This window comes from Chaetodon trifascialis, chromosome 2 (assembly GCF_039877785.1).
Source record: "Chaetodon trifascialis isolate fChaTrf1 chromosome 2, fChaTrf1.hap1, whole genome shotgun sequence".
Lineage (NCBI taxonomy): Eukaryota > Metazoa > Chordata > Actinopteri > Chaetodontiformes > Chaetodontidae > Chaetodon > Chaetodon trifascialis.
The window spans coordinates 31,788,219-31,805,001 of NC_092057.1; the positions used below are offsets into that span (position 1 = coordinate 31,788,219).

Here is a 16,783-nt window from a genome sequence, read left to right on the forward strand (position 1 = left end):
TCAATAATCTATAATAACCCTGTTACAATGGCATTAGACGAGGGGCCGCTCATTCACCCCCTTTCTGTAAATATACTTGACCTGCAATCGGTTCACTGCATAAATGCATTTCCAATTCCCAGAAGGCTTTGCTCCATTCTACGTTAATTTCTACTTGTCGTCTAGGAAAATATTGTAGATGTTTATCACCAGGGCCATTGCTAGAACTGTGACAGCCGCTCTGAATGTTACACGGGGTCAGACCGGGAATTGCCCCGATGGCCACTCCGACCAGGGTATCCCCGGGGTAGTAAAAGGTAGTAAATGAAATGAGCTCAAATTAAGTCACCCCTTCAATATATTGTGACTTTTCCATTGATGCTTATTTTTTGTTTTAAGTTCGTTTAACTAAAAAAAAGACTTTAAAATAGATAGATAGATAGATAGATAGATAGATAGATAGATAGATAGATAGATAGATAGATAGATAGATAGATAGATTCAAAAAATCTGTGTATCATTTGTTCATCCGTTTTTCAAAATAAAACCAAAACCAGAAAAATGAAATAACGACTCATTTTTTCAATATTTGTTTCCCGATTTCCGATTTTGTGCACTATTGGAAAATGGATAAAATGGATAACGGGCGATTCTCTAATTTGGAGAGTTAGATTCGATGCAAGCCGTGTGACCCGGAAGTGAAGATGAAGTCATAAAACAAATCACAAGGTTGAAGAACAAGAATGAAATGGCTGGACTGGACGATAATGCTGACATAGTTTTTCAACTTTTTGAGGAGGGAAAAACGCACGCCGACCAGAGCGCTTCAGCAGATGGGTGTTCTTAGATGTTCAGAAATGTCAGTCAGAAGATTCTGCAATCAGCACCAGCTTGGTGCTTCCTAGCCTGTTCATCACGAGAGCCCCCTTTACAAGGGGCAGTGTCAGATACGTGCGCTACAGATGATCTATGGGCATCGCTAGGAAGCACCAATCCCAACATATTGCATACCAAAATGACGGGGGAGAAACACAATTTAAACCCCAAGCTGTAATATGGGCATTTAACAAAAACACGAAAATAGCGCATGTCCAATTTAATGCTTCAACTAATCTCACCACTTCAAGCAAACCAGACAGACAAGGTGTTGTATGAAAACAGAGATCCTCCTGATTACAACGATGTGTGTCTCATCGACAAAAACGACAAAAACTCGGAGAGTTAGAAGCCAAACAGTCGCAAAAAAACCCTTCACAGAATCATAAAACCCTTCCTGTTTTGTGGCCTAAAGTTATATTCCAGCTTGAAAAAACACTGCTAATGTCTACTCCTGTGGCTCTTCAGTAGTTTGAAGTGAATCACAAAGGTCCTGGTTGTTTTCATAATGTCTTAGGGGCTTTTTAGAGCGAAGTGGTGCATCTTACGACATTACACTTTCTTTGGCTGCACGTCCTTCTGGATCGTCATTGGTGTTTCTAAGGTAACTGGTGGTAGCAACCGAATCTCATGACTCTGACTGGTTGATGGAGGTGTCGATCATCAAAATTGACTAATGGGTTGCCGAGATATCCCCCTGCGGACTGTCCAGTGAGTTTACGCACATACGCGCAGGACGCAGCCGGCAGGCAACACAGAGGCTGATCATGGAGTTTTTATCAACAATGGCAAGAAGAAAACAGGAGAAATTTACAGCAGAGGAGGTTCCGTGAATGTCTGAATCAAAGCAGTGCTAACATGTACTAACAACACAATACCAAACGTTAGTGTGACGATCAAAGCAGTGATCCACAATATGTTGGTGGGTAGTTTAAACCCCCTTTCTGCTCCTCATGGGGATACACTGTAAATAGTTGCGGTAAATATTTGTTGTGGTGTTTCTGTTGATTGATTTTCTACGTTGTTTATGTATATTTTTCCTTGTTAGTAATATATCTGCTCCAGTTGGAGTCAAACTCATCTCTGCTGTATGGTCTTATTTGAATGAGAAAATGTTTAGAGGTTTGGATGAGTTTGAAAACTGAGTCAAAGACAGTTTTTGGATGGAATGAATAGTCACAGTGATATATCAGTGAAATGTAATTAGTTTCCCCGCCCTAAACAGCACAAACGTGTTCATTCTGGTTGCCGCTGTTCTTCTCTCTTGTCTCCAAGGCCAAAGTTCACTTCCGGGTCACACGGCTTGCGTCAAATTAAACTCTCCAAATTGGAGAATCGCCCGTTATCCGTTTTATCCATTTTCCAATAGTGCACAGAATCGGAAATCGGAAAAACGATTCGTTATTCGTTTTTTCGTTTTGGGTCTGGAAACAAATATTGAAAAACGAGTCATTTCGTTTTTCTGGTTTTGGTTTTATTTTGAAAAACGGATGAACGAATGATACACGGATTAGATAACCTCGATTGGTTCCGCTGTTGTGCGCATGCATGGTGTCATGCGCATGTTGGTATTAGAAGCCACTTTCCGCCTCACAATGGGAAAATGTAAGTTTTCACAACTTTGACCCAGCATTTGAAGACTGGCTTAAGCCGGTCATGGGGAATGATCGGGAGGCTTTTTGTAAATTGTGCAGAAAAAACATAAATGTGACCTGGAATGGTGTTACGGCAATCAAATCACACTGAGCATCCACCATTCACCAGCAGCGGGCTCTCGCGCAGGGGAAGCAGCTCCCTATTCCTTTTTTTGGTGCTACACAGAGCAGTGCAACTGCAAACACAAGCTCAGCTACGAGCACAAGTATTGCCGACACACCTCAGCGGCAAACTAGCATCACCAGCACCACGACAGCTGCAGCAGACAGGCAGCAGACCTTGCTGTCACCAACGTCAGTGCTCAGAGCTGAGATTCTCCGGTGCCTGAACACCACAGCCAAGCATCACTCGTCAATGACGGTATCGGGGAGCTATTCCAAAACATGTTTACAGACTCCGACATAGCCAAAAGTTTTGCATACAGCAAGGATAAGACTACATACATCATTCAATTCTGCATTGTGCCACATTTTAAGAAGTTGCTTGTAAATAGTGTTCACGATGCAGGGGCATTTGTACTGATGTTCAGTGAGTCTCTGAACAAGTCAGAAAAAAAAAGCAATTGGATATTCACGTTCGTGTGTGGAAAGATGACCGTGTGACGTCTTCATACTTCGGAACACATCAAAGTAAGTTAATTTCTTATTGTTTTTCTTTCTTAGGCCTATTTGAATATGTTCATAATGTCATAGTTAAGCTACAGGCCACTGTCCACAAGCATGAGTGTGGGTAATGACTATGTGTTACTCAGAGACCTGGCCTTTGCCCTCGATGTGGTTGGCAGTGTGTGTGTGTGTGTGTGTGTGTGTGTGTGTGTGTGTGTGTGTGTGCGTGCGTGCGTGCGTGCGTGCGTGCGTGCGTGCGTGCGTGCGTGCGTGCGTGCGTGCGTGTGTGTGAGTGAGAGAGAGAGAGTGAAGGGGTTGTTGTATGTTAACATTTACAGATGAAGGATTTGGTAAATATTTCTGAAAGATGAATACCACAGAATAGGACAAAATTGATACAGATACTTACTGGGACATGGCTACAATCTAGCAGAGTTCTATGAATAACCAAAAACTCTGGACAAATATTTATTTTTAATAAATTTTATTTTTTGCGACAATTCACAGGAATGTGTTGCACAACTCAGTGTGAGACACTTAATGTCAGTCAGTATGGATGGCCTAAACGTCAACCTGAAAATGCTGGAACTCCTTCAGAATGAGAATTCAGAGCTTCATGGGGATGCACAACTCGTCCGTGTTGGCAGCTGTGGTTTCCATACCCTCCACAATGCCATGAAGGCAGGATTCACAACATGGCAGGTAGACAAGCTCCTGCGGGCCATGCACTACATTTTGCACAATGTTCCTGTACATAGAGAAGATTACACCAGCATCACAGGATCCTCTACCTTTCCCCGATCTTTCTGCGGCCACCGGTGGGTGGAAAATGTCTCTGTGGTTGAGAGGGCTGTCGACATTAGGCCCATGCTCTCAACATACATTGATGCTGTTGAGTAGAAAAAGGTGCCAAGCCCCAACACCTCCTCATACGACGCAATTTTTGCAGCACATGGTGATGATTTTATGGTACCGAAACTCCACTTCTTCTTTTCAGTTGCAAGAAGCTTCAACCCATTCCTGACTAAATATCAGACTGACGAGCCTGTGCTGCCCTTTTTGGCTAAAGCTCTGACAATAGCAATAATTGTAATTACTGGAGAGACTCATTGATTCATTTGAATGTTCCCTCTGACCCTCCATGGTGATGTAGCAGCTGTTTTAGTCAGCCTCTTGTAGGGTTTTCTGATGTTTTTACCGCTGCTTCAGCGGCCTGCGGCCATTATGCATGTTAGAGAGTGATTAGGGTAAGAGAATGAGTTGGTACACGCAATTATCGTGTGTGTACGTGCACGTAAGACCTGTCAAGTTGAAATTAAAGCATTTTTATGTCAGGGGTTTTGACTTGATTGATTTGATTTGATGATTTTGCAGCTGATATTTTGTTAATATCGATTTTGCAAATTGGAGATTCAATCATGAGACTAATGGCATTCCTAATCTGTGTTAAAGGTTAGGTGGTGTGAAATGTGGAGTTGTAAGGGGTGCACAGAAACTGTGTTAAGTAGGTCTAAGCTTTTGCATCATTACAAATTAAAGCATCCACATTTTGGACGTAGTGCGCACTTTCCATGTACATACCAGCACTGTCCATGCACCTTTAAGACATGGAATGCACTAATTGTCCATCAAAGCAAAATCCACTCTACAGGAGTTGCATGTAAAGAGAAAGCAATATTTAGTTGCCACCTTTGTGCTTGTAGTGATTTAGCATCAGAAAGGGATTATTTTGCGCACATAAATGCACATTTGAAGAGAAATGAGACATATGTATGTTTTTAGGCTGTGACTTTAAAACAAACATTTATTGTACTTTTAAATCCCACAAAAACCGAAAACACTGCCGTCACACATTAGCTGATTTTAAACCTGGAGTAGTTTTAACAAGGATACCATCTTTTGATGAACCAGAGGAAATTTGTCAGGTTAGTGTTGAGCAGTCAGACACTGACATTCCTTCAAATAGTCAGTCTCATACAGAAGACTTACAGAAGATCATAGAGCAAAGTTTTGCGGCTTCTTTGCTGAAGTTGGAGCACTTGGTCCATGTGCCTAGCACAGCTATTTATGAGTTTTTAGCAGAACTCCATCATTTAATTTACTCTACACCTGTTACATTATCTTTACTCGGAAAAACTTCCCTGTAGATGAACTTCTAATTAATGAAACTGTTCATGCAATTTGCTTGGGTAATCCTGTGCAAAGGTCTATACAAAAAGGTGGCCCTCTCAGTACCACATATCTGGTGCTGACGTGCTGAGGTAAGCGTATCGTCTCACTTCCTGTTTCTGGTTGCTGCCTTACGAGTAGTGTGCGTTTGTCGCTCTTGTTCCTCTGAGTGTAATTTGCTCTGTGTTTTGTTACTGCAGCCTTTTATCCGCGCTCTAGAGTAACATTAGTTCTGCTGAAGCACCCATAAGTCTGTTTATTTAGTGACCGTCAATTTTATTTGTCTACGCGCTTGTCTGCTCTGCTAGCTATACCAGCTTAGCCTAGCAGCTAGCGATGGCTTCTCTCTGTCCCTCTCCAGCTCTCTCCTGCTTGGTGTGTCACATGTTTAGCTACTCCTCTGCCTCCTTTAGTGATACTGGTACGTGTAATAAATGTAGTTTATTTGGTGAGTTGGAGGCGAGGCTTAGTGAATTGGAAGCTCGGCTCCGCACTATGGAAACAAAACCATTAGCTATAGTTAGCCAGGCCCCCGTAGCCGGTGCGGACCGACCAAGTGCAGCTCCGGCTAGCCGTCCCTCGACAGCTCCCGAGCAGCCGGGAAACCAGGGAGGCTGGGTGACTGTTCGAAGGAAGCATAGTCCCAAGCTGAAGCCCACAGGTCACCACCAACCGCTTCATGTTTCTAACAGGTTCTCCCCATTCGGCGACACACCCGCTGAGAAACCAACTCTGATTATTGGCAGCTCCATTTTGAGAAATGTTAGCGACACCAGCGACCACAGTCAAATGCCTGCCGGGGGCCAGAGCGGGCGACGTCGAATCAAATTTGAAACTTCTGGCTAAGGATAAGTGTAAATACCGTAAGATTGTTATTCACGTCGGCGGTAATGACACCCGGTTACGCCAATCGGAGGTCACTAAAATTAATGTGGAATCGGTGTGTACATATGCTAAAACGATGTCGGACTCCGTAGTTTTCTCTGGACCCCTGCCAAATCTGACCAGTGATGACATGTTTAGCCGCATGTCATCGTTCAGTCGCTGGCTGTCAAGGTGGTGTCCAGCAAACGGTGTGGGCTTCATTGATAATTGGCAGACTTTCTGGGGAAGACCTGGTCTGATTAGGAGAGACGGCATCCATCCCACTTTGGAGGGAGCAGCTCTCATCTCTAGAAATCTGACCGATTTTATTTATGAACCTAACCCCTGACAACTCAGAGTTGAGACCAGGAGGCAGAGCTGCAGTCCTACACACTTCTCTGTGCCTCCATTAGAGCAGTTACCCACCCAACACTCCATAGAGACTGTGTCTGCCCCCGACCACGTAAACTAAGTAAACCAAAAGTACAGAGAAGAGGAGTTAAACATAAAAATCTAATTAAAATTAGAACAACCTCTGCAATAGTACAACAAGATAAGAGAATTAAATGTGGACTCCTTAACATCAGATCTCTGTCCTCTAAAGCTGTTCTAGTAAATGAGTTAATATCAGACCATAATGTTGATTTATTTTGTCTGAATGAAACCTGGCTGTGTCCTGAAGAGTATGTGAGCCTAAATGAAGCTACTCCTCTGAGCCATATTAATACCCACATTCCTCGAGGCAGCGGCAGAGGAGGTGGAGTTGCAGCCATTTTTGACTCAAGCCTTTTGATCAACCCTAAACCTAAACTCGACTATAACTCATTTGAAAGCCTTGTTCTCACTCTTTCTCATGAGAAATGGAAAACAGTGCAACCACTTTTATTTGGTGTAGTATACCACTCTCCTGGTCCTTACTCCCAATTTATAGCTGAGTTCTCGGAGTTTCTATCAAGTTTAGTCCTTGAAGCAGATAAAGTTATTATTGTAGGTGACTTTAATGTACATGTCGACGTTGATAATGACAGCCTTAGTACTGCGTTTATCTCAGTATTAGACTCAGTTGGCTTCCGCCAGAATGTACATGAACCGACTCACTGTTTTAACCACACCCTCGACCTTGTTCTGACATATGGCATTGAAATCGAAGACTTAATAGTCTCCTCACAGAATCCTCTTTTATCAGACCATCATTTAATAACTTTCGAATTCATATTACCAGACTACCAGCCAGTAGGCAAAAATTCTTATACCAGACTCCTGTCTGATAGTGCTGTAGCTAAATTTAAGGATATGATCCCATCAGCATTTAATTCAATGCCATGTCTCAATACAACAGAGGAGTCTTATGCTAACCTTAGTCCCTCCCAGATTGACTACCTGGTTGATAGTGCTACAGGATCGTTGCGTATGACACTTGACTCTGTTGCTCCCCTAAAAAAGAAGAAAATTAAACAGAGGAGGTTAGCTCCATGGTATACTCCTCAAACCCGCAAATTAAAGCAAACTTCACGGAAAATAGAAAGGAAATGGCGTTCTACCAATTTGGAAGAATTTTGGTCCGCCTGGCAAGACAGTCTTAAAATATACAGGAAAGCCCTCCGCAGTGCCAGGGCAGCCTATTACTCTGCACTAATAGAGGAAAATAAGAACAATCCCAGGTTTCTCTTCAGCACTGTAGCCAGGCTGACAGAGAGCCAAAATTCTATTGAACCATGTATTCCTTTAGCTCTGAACAGTAATGACTTCATGAGCTTCTTTAATGATAAAATTCTAATTATTAGAGACAGAATTCATCGGCTCCTGCCGTCAACAGGTACTGTTTTGTCTTCAAACACAGAAACCGTAGAAACTGTTACTCCGTCTGTCGCAGTTTTAGACTGTTTTACTCCTGTTGACCTTCACCAACTAATTTCAATAATTTCATCATCAAAATCATCTACCTGTATTTTAGATCCTATCCCGACTAAGCTGTTTAAAGAAGTATTACCTCTATTTAAGAGTAGGCTTAAAATTTTCCTTTTTGATAAAGCTTATAGTTAGGGCTGGCTCAGGCTTGTCCTGGACCAGCCCCTAGTTATGCTGCTATAGGATTAGACTGTTGGGGGACATCCAAAGATACACCGAGCTCCTCTGTCCTTCTGTCCCTCTCCATCCGCACGCTTTCATGTCCTACCACGGTGTGTTACTAACTTAGCTCCTTCCCCAGAGTCTCTGTGCTTTGTGGTCTTGCAGGTTCCCATGGACAGTGGCTGAATCTGGATTGTGGATTGCAGCTGCGTCTCCTGCCTTGGCCCTGCCTGACATCCACTGCAACTGCTACTGCTATTATTACACCCACTGTCACTGTTACTGTGATTGCATGTCTGTCTGTCTGTCTGTCTGTCTGTCTGTCTGTCTGTCTGTCTCTCTCTCTCTCTCTCTCTGACTGCATTTCTGTCTGTCTGTCTGTCTGTCTGTCTGGCTGTCTCACTCTCCCTCTCTTGCTCTTCCTCTCTCACCCAACCGGTCGAGGCAGATGGCCGCCCACCCAGAGTCTGGTTCTGCTCGAGGTTTCTGCCTGTTAAAAGGAAGTTTTTCCTCGCCACTGTCGCCAAGTGCTTGCTCATGGGAGAATTGTTGGTTTCTTTGTAGATAAAAGAGCTTGGTCTGTACATGGAAAGTGTCCTGAGACAACTTCTGTTGTGATTTGGCGCTATACAAATAAAATTGAATTGAATTGAATTGAATTGAATTGAATTGAATTGAATTGAATTGAATCTGCGCAAGCAGTATTACAAGGAGAACTTTGGTGTTGTAGAGCCAGTTGAATACATTCTTTATGCTAAAAACAAACACAGTTTTCAGTATGTCCCAATACTGAAGTCCTTACAACAGCTCTTAAGTAGAAGGGAAATATTTGATCGAGTTGTCGAGGGCCATCAAAGTCAAGGGGACACACATTCTGGAGTGTCATATCATTACAAGTCCTCAAGAGATGGTTCCTTGTTTAAGGAAAATGGTTTACTCTCTGGAAAAAAGCCAAGTATATTCTTAAATCTTTATGTGGATGACTTAACGTAATCCCCTTGGCACCTCACGCAAAAAACATAAGCTTTGTGCTGTTTATTGGGTATTGGCTAACTTGCCTCCAGGATCTCATTCCTCGCTAGCATCTATTTACTTGTCAATTTTGTGCAAAAGCGATGATGTTAAAACCTATGGTTATGATCAAGTCTTTGAACCTCTTCTCCAAGACCTAGAAATACTGGAGGAGCAAGGTGTTTATGTCCCACTGTTAGGTGAATCAGTTGAAGGCACTGTATTTAGCGTTGTGGTGGACAACCTGGGAGCACATAGCGTTGCAGGATTTCTGGAGAGTTTTTCAGTAGAGTACTATTGCAGATTTTGCACAGGAAAGAGCAGTGATATTCAGGAACATTCTGTTGCATCAGGTGCTTTCAGTTTGAGAGCCAAGGAGCTTCATGAGATTCATGTAAAAAAAAGCTCAGGATACAGGTACAGCTTGTTGTGGGGTGAAAAATGACTGTATCTTCACTAAAAATTTGTCCCATTTTCATGTCATCTTTGGCTATCCACCTGATCTCGCTCATGATATTTTTGAGGGTATAATCCCAGTAGAGTTAGCTCATTGCTTGAAAGAATTTATATCCAAAAAGCTCTTCACCTTAGATGACCTGAATAATGCCATTCTGAAGTTTCCCTATAAGTGGGTTGACAGGACAAACAAACCTCACATTGTGCCACAAAGTAGAAGAACGGTGGGGGGAAACGCTCATGAAAACTGGAGCTTACTCCGATTCTTGCCTTTTTTGATTGGATCACATGTACCTGAAGATGAGCCTGCATGGCTTCTCCTTATGGATCTAAAGGACATCACAGAGCTTGTTGTAGCCCCTGTCCTTAGTGATGACTCGCTGGCTTTCTTAGAAAGCAAAATCATTGAGCATAGACATAGATTCAAAGAGTTGTTCCCTGACGTCAAACTGTTACCAAAACACCATTATCTGGAGCACTACCCCCAAATGATAAGGCTGTTTGGTCCACTTGTCGGACAGTGGACAATGCGTTTTGAGGCTAAGCATAGCTTTTTTAAGCAGGTTATCAGACATAAAAGCTGCTTCAAGAATGTGCCCCTCACATTAACCTCTAATCATCAGATGATGATCGCTTATCATTTGAGTTCCCTGTCTCTAAGCAAGTCTGTTTCAGCTGTATCCACTCAACCAGTAGACTTATTCAAAGAAGAGATGGCACAAGCCATCAGCCAGGCAGAAGTATTCTGACACAACTCAGTTTCACCTGGCAGAGTGTGTGACAACCAAGGGCATAACCTATAAGAAAGGAATGATACTGGCCTATAGAGCAGTAGGTGGACTGCTGGAATTTAGTGAAGTTGACCAAATCTGCATTGTACGGCGTATTCTTCATCGTCAAAGAACTGTGGTACAGTGAGCATTATAGAGCCTTTGAACTCAGCCCAGCTCCCACAACAGCATTCAGTCTCGTGGCACTCAGTGAACTCCTTGATACCTATCCACTAGCTGACTACAAGATTGGATTGGTCCGTATGGTGACGTTGAAAAGGCATATTGTAATAAAAGGTATGTTAACATATGGAAAATTATGGATATTTACTGCTGTCTGCTTTATTTAGTTTTTAACTCCATATATTTATATTTGTGTAATGGTATTTATAATGCAATACTTGTCCTAACATATTCTAATTCATTATTAAATTCCATCAGAAGTTCCTTTAAAGTCTTGAAAGTTTAAATTATAAATTCAGAATTTATTTGGCTTTTAAAGTCATTAAAAAGTCTTAAAATTAAATTTACAAGGTCTAGAATTTCACCTAACCCAGCTCAAATCAGTTCAGTTTCAGTTCAGTTTAATTTATAATGTCAGATCTTAACCAGGGTCATCTCAAGACATATATAGAGCAGGTAAAAATTACTTGAATTATGGGGACCAACATTTTATTAAAAACTCTTTAAGTTGAATTTCTTGAGGTCTTAATTTCATTATCAACTCGATTCAAGTCATTAAAATAACCAAAAATTTTAGTTCATGAGGTCTTAAATTTAACATTAACTTGAGTCAATTCATTAAAAACTCTTAATTCAATTCATGAAGTCTTGATTTCAACATAAACTAGAATCAGTTCATTAAGAAGTCTTATTTAAATTCATAAGGTTTTTAATTCAATATAAACATCTATCCATCCATCCATCCATCCATCCATTTTCTCCCGCTTATCCGGGGCCCGGTCGCGGGGGGAGCAGTCTGAGCAGGGACGCCCAGACTTCCCTCTCCCCAGACACTTCCCCCAGCTCTTCTGGGGGGATCCCGAGGCGTTCCCAGGCCAGCCGAGTGACATAGTCACCCCAGCGTGTCCTGGGTCTTCCCCGGGGTCTCCTCCCGGTGGGACATGCCTGGAACACCTCCCTAGGGAGGCGTCCAGGGGGCATCCGATAAAGATGCCCGAGCTACCTCAGCTGACTCCTCTCGATGTGGAGGAGCAGCGACTCTACTCTGAGCTCCTCCCGGGTGACAGAGCTCCTCACCCTATCTCCAAGGGAGTGCCCCGCCACCCTGCGGAGGAAACTCATTTCAGCTGCTTGTATCCGGGACCTCGTCCTTTCGGTCATGACCCAAAGTTCATGACCATAGGTGAGGGTAGGAACGTAGATTGACCGGTAAATCGAGAGCTTCGCCTTTCGGCTCAGCTCCTTCTTCACCACGACAGACCGGTACAGCGACCGCATTACTGCAGCCGCTGCACCGATCCGCCTGTCAATCTCACGCTCCATCCTTCCCTCACTCGTGAACAGGATCCCAAGATACTTAAATTCCTCCACTTGAGGCAGGAACTCTCCCCCAACCTGAAGGGAGCAAGCCACCTTTTTCCAGTTGAGAACCATGGCCTCGGACTTGGAGGTGCTGACTCTCATCCCAGCTGCTTCACACTCGGTCCTGGCTCGAGGGAGCCAACAAGACAACATCATCTGCGAAAAGCAGAGACGAAATCTGGCGGCTCCGGAACCGAACCCCCTCCGGCCCCTGGCTGCACCTAGAAATTCTGTCCATAAAAATGATGAACAGAACCGGTGACAAAGGGCAGCCCTGCCGGAGTCCAACATGCACCGGGAACAGGTCCGACGTACTGCCGGCAATGCGGACCAAGCTCCTGCTCCGGTTGTACAGGGACTGTACAGTCCTCAATAGAGGGCCTCCAACCCCATACTCCCGGAGCACCTCCCACAGAATGACGCGAGGGACACAGTCGAATGCCTTCTCCAAGTCCACGAAGCACATGTAGACTGTTTGGGCAAACTCCCATGAACCCTCAAGCACCCTGTGGAGGGTATAGAGCTGGTCCAGTGTTCCACGGCCAGGACGAAAACCGCATTGTTCCTCCTGAATCCGAGGTTCGACTAGCGGCCGGATTCTCCTCTCCAGTACCCTGGAATAGACTTTCCCAGGGAGGCTGAGGAGTGTGATCCCCCGATAGTTGGAACACACCCTCCGGTCCCCCTTTTTAAAAAGAGGGATCACCACCCCAGTCTGCCAGTCCAGAGGCACTGTCCCCGTCTGCCACGCGATGTTGCAGAGGCGTGTCAACACAGACAAACCTACAACATCCAGAGACTTGAGGTACTCAGGGCGGATCTCATCCACCCCCGGTGCTTTGCCACCGAGGAGCTTGCGAACTACCTCAGTGACTTCAGCCCCGGTGATGGATGAATCGACCTCCAAGTCCCCAGTCTCTGCTTCCTCTACGGAAGACATGACAGTGGGATTGAGGAGATCCTCAAAGTATTCCTTCCACCGCCTGACAATATCCCCAGTCGAGGTCAACAGCTTCCCATCTCCACTGTAAACAGTGTTGACAGAAAGCTGCTTCCCCTTCCTGAGGCGCCGAATGGTTTGCCAGAATTTCTTCGAGGCCGACCGGTAGTCCTCCTTCATGGCCTCCCCGAACTCCTCCCAGACCCGAGTTAGTCAGCTCTTAGTCTGACCCGTCACCTAGAACCTGTTTGCCTTGGGAGACCGTACCAGGGGCATTAAACCCCAGACAACATAGCCTCTAGGATCATTCGGGTGCTCAAACTCCTCCACCACGATAAGGTGTCGGTTCAAGGAGGAGAATATAAACAATTCATGAGATCCTAATTTAACTCTAAACTTGATTTTCAGGAGGTCTTATTTTCAACATCAACTTTGACTCAAGTCATTAAATTTATATGCCTTACACTAGGCCTTTACCACTGAATTTGAAATATAAAATGTATGGATGTCTGACGTCTAATCTTTCTTTTGTTTGTGCAGATTAAACAGTTTTGAAGATGGGTACTCCTATGATCCTTAAGATCATCTTGACTGATGGCAGCACTCAGAGGTTGACACTCCCTTATGAACCCCCTGCATCTGTGGATGACCTGATTGTTGAAATGAAGAAACAGTGTGGACTTCAGGGCAATTTTACACTTCAATTTATGGACTCTTATTTGGAAATGACTTCCTTAATCTAACCTCAGTTTCGGGGGTAGAAGACATAGGCACTCTGAAAGTTGTTGATATGTCAAGGCCAGCCACTCCGCAGCAGTATGATGAGAGGTCTTCTGCTCTCAGTCCAGTCAGAGACCCCCAAGCATTCAGTCCTTCCTCTTTAAATGACTCTTCTTCCCTGTCAAGTGGATCCGTGGATACAGATGTGCTTTCATCGAATGAGTCTACAGACTGACGGTCCTCTTGGCCGGCTGTCTTCCATGTGCCCAAGTTTTCCTACAACGCTGAATTAAAACTTGAACAGGCAAGTTTAGCGTACTCTCAAAACGGCACTGTACTCATTCCTGATCCTAAGTTAAAGTCAGACATACTTGATGGTTTAGTCCAAGAAATTGTGCAGTACAAAGTCTATGTCAGTGACAAGGTGATGGAACAAGTAGCCCAGAGTCTTATCAAGGCACATCCATGTTTAACCGAGAAAGGATCCTCCAGTGTATATGGTGGATGGAAAACCAGTTTAAAATATAAACTGTCAAACTACCGCACACACCTGAGAAAACTTGGCTGACCGTGAACTCTTTAAAAAACAAACCTGCAGGAAGGTGCATGCAGCCTTTGGTGTGAAAAAGGCAAAGAAAGCAGAGGTGAATTTTTGTCCAACATACCCATTAGGAGAAACTGAAGAGAGTATGGAGGCCATGCAGAAAGCTCTTCTCATGGACGTAAAGAAGAGGAACAACAGGGAGGTTGTGAAACTCAAGATGGAAAAGACATTTGCTCAAAGAAGACATGAAGTTGTTCGTGATGCACCAGTGGTGGAGGATTTCATGGCAAGGTGGCCTACACTGTTTGATGTCAGTGAGGTAAGTCTTATCACTTGCTTTTTTTTTTTTTCTAATCTTGAACATCCTTTGAAAAAGAAAAGTATTTCGTACACTGGCAGACTGCCTATATGTGTGGTTGTGTATTATCTGTCTTTATTTTCTATATATGTGATGGTGAATTATTCACTGCAGTTCACTGATTAAACTTTTTTTTCAGATCAATGCTGAATTCAAGAGAATCACCACCATCCCGCTTCAGTCAAAGTTCCTGTCTCAGCTTGACCTCTTCTCCAAAAACCTGACGAGACTGTTCAAAAAGAGAGGAGGACAGCTAGGGGAAAAGCTCAAAACAATCACAGCACAAATTGTTGATGTAAGTATACAAGACATGAAAAACCTAGAAATGTTAACAATTATGTTTTTGTGAAACTAAGATTTTAGTACCCTGATGAGGTGAAACTGAGGAGTGTATGTAGAATTGTAGAAAATTGTAGAATGTTTTAGTTGCCATTTAATTTATTGGAAAGAAGGGCACACAATTTGTACTTTGGCTTTCTTTTTTCACTATTTGTGCATCTTTTTGTTTCAATTTTGACAGTTTCCTCTATTCATCCTTCCAATTATATACTTTGTTTCAGTGTGACGATGTAGATACTGGGCGAGAGTGTATCATTAAGGGACTCTATCTACATGGGTGAGGATCCTGAAAACCTGTTGCAGGAATATGTGGTATGTGCATGAATAAGTTCTTATTTTTGCCCTCCACTCTTCTCATAGTCTCCTACTAGATCACAAGGGCTGAAATGGTTAATTGATAAAGAGAAAATATATTGATTACAATTTTGAAAAATTACTAAAATCTTTTGTTTCATACCATTGTAAATTAAATACAATTTTGCTTTGTTGCTGGTTAAAATATTATAACAAATTCAAGACTGTCTGTGAGTTCTTGTGAATAGGCCTAACTTGCCTACCTTTTGTCTTTTACAGGGCATGGATGAACATGCCATCAATGAGACTATTGAAAACTCCACTGTTGGAATCTGTGTTCTTAAAGAGCATGTTTCAAGTGATGCACCAGACGACATTGTGGTTGTCCTTGAAGGCATCAAAGTGCTACAAGATCTGGACAACACAGCACTGGCTGTTGCCATGCTGTTTGGACTGATGTACGTCCTGAACCTCAGCTACCCTGCTGACCTCTGCTACACTTTTGAGGTAGTCCAGAAGATATTCATGGAACTGGATGAGGGTAAACTTTCCAACAAAGCACTTGCTTTGAAAAATAGACTCTTCCAGTGAAAAGACCAGACAGACAATACAGTCTCCAACAGACCTCAACACATTTGAGTTTGAGCTACACATTTTTCAGGCTAAACAAAATAGTGTTATTCTGCTTTTGTTCTTACTCGTGGAAATGCATTTTTTGTAACTGCATATTCTATTTTTGCACTTTAAAATTCACTATGTTTTTCTGGGTTTACTGAATATACTTAAGAATGTATATGACCTTATTTCAAGTATTTACCTAAATATATATGTATGCTCTTTTTTTTTACGGTGCTGGTAATTCAGCGATGATACATCGGGTATTTCTTTTGTCCGCTTTATCCTCTCTTGTTAAGAAAACAAAGTAAACAGAAAGTTAGGTCAATTGTAAAATTCTCCCTGTTTCCCTCTCAAGCCCTGTTTTGTTTCCCTGCAGCCTGTCAGTCAGAAAATGGGGAATTGATAACACTGTTTGTTTCAAAGGAAGTGTGTCTACATTTGCAACTCCTTTCTGCTCAGCATAATATTTCATGATATTGCAGTAAATTTCATATACACAGACTTTTGAAAAGTTCAGTCACACTTTTAATGGTTGCCACCCACCATTTACCTGAAATACTTTGACATAAGCAGACAGCAGGGATGACATCTCTCAGCTCTGTGTTTGTGAGCTGGATTCAAACATACAGAGGACAGTGAAGCTTGTACTCTCAGGTATCAAGATTTGCTACCAAGTACCGTTTTGCACTGAATCAAAGATGCCAAACCTTGGTATCTGAAAGCGCCATCTTCTCCATATTCTGCACGTTTGAGCTCACTTAACTCACATACAGAGCAGAGAGTATCCTACTCAACCACATTGCCAGTATGCTTTGATTGAACTTGGACAAACAGTTGGGCAAGGTGGAGGTGTGAGGAATGAAAGCAAGTATTTAGGATATTATGAACCAAATGAATGGATAAGAGCATGGATAAGATAGATGTTTTTTGTTGTTTCACTAAATTTTCAATTAATCACTAAACCCTACT

At 42.9% G+C, this 16,783-nt stretch overlaps 1 long non-coding RNA gene and 1 pseudogene across 1 annotated transcript in view; both read left to right on the forward strand.

The window, feature by feature from the left end:
• The first annotated feature begins 3,501 nt into the window (after positions 1-3,501).
• The window catches only part of LOC139347912 (uncharacterized), a 16,159-nt gene continuing 2,877 nt past the window's right edge, over positions 3,502-16,783 (forward strand). The window contains exon 1 of the long non-coding RNA XR_011603357.1: positions 3,502-4,205. This is a non-coding gene — a long non-coding RNA (uncharacterized lncRNA). The remainder of the gene's footprint in view (positions 4,206-16,783) is intronic.
• On the forward strand, positions 5,622-6,498 carry LOC139340941 (uncharacterized; annotated as a pseudogene).